The following is a 6,000-nucleotide window of genomic DNA, read 5'->3' as shown; positions in this document are numbered from 1 at the left end:
GCCAACTGCAGTGCTTTGTGCATATACTTAGCTGTCATCTCTCAGTTCTTCCAAAACCCATGAAAACCTGGAAAGACACTGAATGTATAACTGCTAACTCCCCATCTCCTTTTGCATCCATTTTCAAAATGCACACAATCCATACCAAAAAACTTAAGCCTGGAAACAGGACATGCTCTAGGCACTAGCTTTAGAGGAACTTGTAAGTGGGCCATAAATTTTACAGCATATAAGAAGCAGACGCCTGCAAATAGCAGGCAAACACTTGCACAACTGAGGCTTCCCTCACACTGCAGTCATCCATCCATCCATCCATCCATCCATCCATCCATCCATCCATCCATCCATCCATCCATCCATCCATCCATCCCTCCACCCCTACCAGCAGGGTCCAAGCTGTGCAAGCTGCCTTCTTCCACGCCAGGGATGTGCACTGCTTTGAAGCAGTTCATCACCTGGATAAATAATGCAGCTGTTTGTTTTGACAGCTAAAAAAACCATCACTGTATCACTGACATGCCACTGAAGATGTCAGAAGCCAGGCCATTTCACTGTGCTGAAGTGCTTTTCCTTTTATTGCCAGGCCTATAACGAGATTATTGAAATGATTCAACAATAGTCAAGCTGCAGTTATAGATACTTGTTGAAAGTAAATAATAAAAGCATTTTATCAGAATTGCTGTCATTTTCCTGTTGAGGGATACATCTGTTTCATAAGTACATTTTTATGTGTGCCTGCCTTATGTGAACCTGCTCTAATTTAGTTACACTGATAGGTACAGTTGTAGCTTTCTTTCTAACAGTATTAACAGATGAATAGGGCAGTCATTTTCAGACAGCAATTTGCCACAGCTACAGTCAAAGTGGATTGCATTGAGACTGCAACCTAGCAAGAACTGGGATTTTATTATTATTGTTGCTGTTACTTTGCTGTTAGGTTGTTTTTTCTTTTTTTCTTTTTTTTTTTCCTTATTTTTTTCCTTCTTTTTTTTTCTTTTTAAGCAGGCTACTTGTTTGGTATGCATTAATTTTAGACAAAAATCCAAAGGAAAACCAAATGGGGGTCAAAAACATTCTTCTGAGAACACCAGTGGTAAAGTGCAGCCTACAGATAGGAAAAGGTACAGACAACACCACCTTTCCTAGTCCCAAATAATGTCCAGAAATGCAAATCCTGATCACTCAATGCAGCTGTCCAAAAGACGTGCAAACAGTCAGGGACTTTCTTAGCAGATGACAGCCAAGGAGAACTGCAGAGCAAGTGGATGCAACATTGCATTTCTGAGGAGAGGAATCTGTACCTGTACTTGGAGATACAGGGAAAACACATGCAGTTTTGAAAACCAAGTGCTTTTGTACTCAGATCCAAACCTCTGAGCTATCCATTTGATAAGTCTAGGTGCTGTTGTTCAAAATAGCAATCCCACAAACCCTGCCCAGGCACCTAAAGGCAACTAACCTCCTGTCCAGGAACATTTGTCCACATTCGCTGCCAAGAATCAACTTGACCACTTCCAACCAGTTTTAACTGAGAACAGTCTGAAACCTATGAAGTTCCACCCAGAAGTCAGTGACCTTACAGGGGAAAGACACCTGAACCAACATCCCCTACCTACAGAAGTGAGGTTCAAGAGCACAGGTTCCCCTTTCTGCTTGACTTCCTGGCTAACTGGCCAAAACACTGCCCAGTGTCCTGGGCCTGCCAGGATCTCTTACCTCCACTTTCTAGATCCTTTAAGAACTGAACCTGTGCTCCTGCAAACATAAAGAGAACTCTATCTAAATCCATGTTCATGTACTATAGGTTTTCAGACCTCTCCCTTCCAGGGGAAGTAGGGAAATGCCTTGTTCTTTGAACACTCACAAGGAAAGCCCCATGGAGCTTTTCTCCCTGTGCTTTCCTCACAGTAAGCTTGTCAGGGAAGAAGATGTTTCACCCAAGTCTTCACCAACACACGTTACTCCATCTTGCAATGTTGCAACAGACAGCAGCATCCACCTTACACCTATTTCCAGTGGTGAACAAGGCAAGGAGTGGTAATGAACAGCTCTAGGAGATCATCTGCATCTCCTCTTCAGTGAAGGAGTGGTTACAGTGACACCCCTGCCCCACCACCCCACCCCTCCTGTGTGATGAGACACAAGGAGGAAGATGGGCATGAGGAAACTATTTTATTGTTAAGCAAATAATTACTTCTGCCTGAGTTCAGAGGCTCTAAAGACTAAATTTATTGGAAATTAAAATGAGCCAATAAACAGTAAGATAAAACAAACACTGAATTAACAGCTTTTCAGCATACGAATTTCCACTGCTAGAGTTTATAGACATCAGTGTTTAACTTTCTTTTCTCTAATTTCCTAGATGCCTATTCTTAGCTAGCAAAATCTGTGTAGTGGGGAATTCTGTTGAAGCCCTCTTTCCTTTAATTTGCAAGGAAAGAAGAACAGGAGCCCAGTCAGCCTCCAGAGACAGGCTGGATTCTGAACAATATTGCAACTTGGCAATAATGAAATCCTTTCATCCTCTTTAATGTTTGCATCTGACAGTTAAATTCAGAAACTCTCAATTACTGGAACCTAGAAATATCAAAGTGTGCTTCATTATTGATTGCTACTACCACTCCAAGAATATCTGTCGGGAGAAACATGGGCATAGGCTGCCCAAGATCTCCTCCTCTGCTCCCAAGAGATATGGGGCAGTAAAACCTTGCAGGGTGAAGAAAATTGCATCATTGCAAAGCCAGCTTGGACTGTGTCAGAAAAGTTTCTTTTATCAACTTTTATTTTTCAATACCCTTTGTTTTGCTTAGAAAAATACTGCTTTCCCGCATTTTTATCTCCATCCTCTTCTCCTTTTAAATAATTTCAGAAGGAGGAGGTTAAGCAATCAACAACCCTGAGGGACCACCTAAGTCAAAGGTTACCTTCAGGGGTATTTTCCTTAAATTTATTTCTATAAAAATATGCAATGGCAACAAGTGATCTATTCCACAGCAGAGAAGAAGGGAGAGCTGCAGCTGCATGAGCTCAGAGACCTGGCATGATGCAGGCTCTGGAGGAAACCCCCCCAAAAACCTCACTCCAGAGTATGGAGGAAGAAATGAGCTCCTCCCTGCTCCTGGGAGTCCTGCCTCTGCTTGACTTCACAGGAGCTGGCAGGAGCACTGATGGGAGCTTCCACAGAGCCAGAACTTCTCCCCAGGATATGAGAATCAGCACAGCACTGTTAAACACATCCTGAAAATCTGCCACGTCTCATGAAAAAAAAAAAATTGGAGGTGGTTTCCCCTTCTCCTCTGCAGAGAGGGAAGCTCCTCACACTGTTTGTATTACATCCAAATATCTTCTTCAAACAAAATATTTCCCTTGTGAAGCAGCACAGCCAAAAACCTGGAAGAAACCTTGGTACAACTTTTCCTCTGAGACGACAGTCCTTACAGGGAAAAATAAGAGCACAGTTCTGTGAGTGGGGAAGACACTGAGACTAGCAATGTGGGGTGTTAGATTAAGAAAGGGAAAATATAGTTGAATGCTATTGTTCCAAAATAAAATCTGGTCTCTTGGTGTTGTTGGCCTTTTTTAAAGGACTGAAGACACACTCAAATTTTTTGTGTATACACATGTAAAGATAAATAATTAATTTATACAAATATATTGTATGTTAGGCATTAAAAGCTTGACTAATTGTGGAAGTTTGTTTATTTTACCTGGAAAAAATAGATAAAGATCCTTGAGGGTATGGCATTTTTCTCCTTCGTCATACAAGGATCAGCACAAGGAATCTTGGATAAAACCAGAGATTCCTGGACAGCACAGTTGCATAAAAGGTAGGTTACCTTTCTTGTCCCGTTGCATTATTTGCTGTCACTTGTGTTGATAAAGATACGCCCATCTTTTTCTTCCTAGTTACTTCTCAAAGCTTTGCTGCTTTTGCATTTAAAAAGAAAATTTCAGTAAGCCAATAAAGATAATTTGCTGTGCCAAAAAATTTGCTGTGCCTTAGAAACCCAACTTAATTGGGGACTCTGTTTACAGTTGTTGTACAGACAGCTGCTTGTTGTCCTTTTCTAACTAAAGTGATCACACTGAAAAGAAAAATTTTGAAGCTTTCTACCCTTCTTCTAAGTCATCCAGCCTGTGAGCTGTGGAACCAGCAAAGTCTCTTGCCCTAAGCATTACCTGCCAGCAACCCACACTACATTCCCATCCAGCACAGATCTTCCCACAACACCTTCAGTTCCTCCTTCAAGACTTGCTGGGTCTCACCCCATCCGACGGACACCTCAGTAGTAGCTTGTGTGGTGGCTTTTTGTGGAACAGGCATCCAGCAGTGTGTTGAGGAAAGCACATCTGTTCCTCCACTGGTGCAGCTACACAGCACACAGCTGCTGGGCTCATGCTGCAGACGCACTCTCAGTTGAGGAATTAATTTTGGCTATCCTCTTCTATCCACTTAGTAAATTTTCATGGATTTGGTACATTTACATCTTTGAAGTCAGTTATTGTAGAAAGGGGTAAATGGGCTCAAAAAGATAGGGGAGATGAGAGGACTAAGATTTTGTGATTGTTTAATTCTTTTCACATAGAGCTAAAAATGCCTACTCTCAAAAAAAGTCTTTTAAAATATATTTTATCCACCAAACATTCCATGCAAGTGGTTAATGTGCCACAAGGAACAGAAAATCTGGAAAAAGATGTTTTCAGACTACTTTTCTTGGGCCCAGCATCTATTTTTTTCATTTCCACATTAAACAAAAAAGCCAGTCATATGTAGGTTAATAAAGTGAACACAAGGGAGATGTACCTCTAAATTGGAGCCAGACGGTGAATAACAGAGCAGGAATGTACTTAAACCTCGGTACCAGCTCGTGACAAGGTCTGCTCTCTGTCTTAGCCCGTGGATTTTGGAAAAAAGCTTCAGGAGCTGAGAGAAAAACTTTCAAGCTGACAAATACTCCTTGGCTGGAAAAGGCTCCTGTTTTAATTCAGCACAGATGTGACTTTTAATGAAAGCATTATGGCATTGCAGCTGCATGGATGATACAAACCTTTTTAAAGGAATAAATGACTCAAAATGCTTTATTTTCACTGCACCATTATGCTTGACCTTTGCTGGGGTACAATCCTAAAACCAGCTACAATGCTGTTTATGCTTACCTGTCTGTTATCCAGCCTAATCTTGGGAGAAATGGGGCAGCCTGACTCGTGCTAGATGAGAAAATAGAACAGCCCTTACCTCCCATGTGGGATTTAACACTTTGCAGGATTAGGTGTCTGGTGAGTATAGACACCAAAGGTAAACAAAAGGAAAAAAATCTAAATGCACCAGACAGGGAACTGCAAAGAAATACTGGGTCACATTAGCACAGAGTCACTAGATAACCGAAAACTAGGTCAATGTGAGGAACACTGGGAGCTTTTGCTACAGCAGTCATTCTCCAGAAATTAAGCTGGATCCAAGGGCCGGCTATTTGGCTCGTATTCAGACACCTGCTTCACACAGGCACAGGGGTAAATTGTAAACCTAATTTCTTTCCTTTGATTCATGTCTTAATTCTGCTGGGCAAGAGACAAGACAGACACCTGTGTAATAAACTTTTTTTTTCTATTTAGTCAGGTAGCATCTTCTTTTTCTCACCTAGCTTCTGTCTGATTAGAGTCCAGTGGTTTCCTTCCATGAAGCAGCAGCTCTGGGGGGTAATTAACCACACATACCTTACAACAGGATAAATCAGCTCCTAGAGAGAGGCTGTCTCTTTCCACCTATAGAAGCTCAGACCAGACAGCTTTCAGATAGCCATTAAGGTGCAGCAAATCCCACCCTTATTATATACAACCCCACTGTGTAATTAAAAAAATAATACTGAAGTCAAGCATATCTTTTCCATCTCACAGAACAAGCACTGTTGCTCTGAACATACAATCTAAGGTTAATTTTAGGCAAAACCTTTTTAGTCCATCTTCTTTCCTGCTACTGTTTCTGTATATTTATTTCAGATT

This window comes from Fringilla coelebs (genome assembly GCF_963513975.1).
Source record: "Fringilla coelebs genome assembly, chromosome: 1".
Lineage (NCBI taxonomy): Eukaryota > Metazoa > Chordata > Aves > Passeriformes > Fringillidae > Fringilla > Fringilla coelebs.
The sequence above is the reverse complement of the archived record's forward strand: the minus strand, read 5'-3'. Positions refer to the sequence as shown.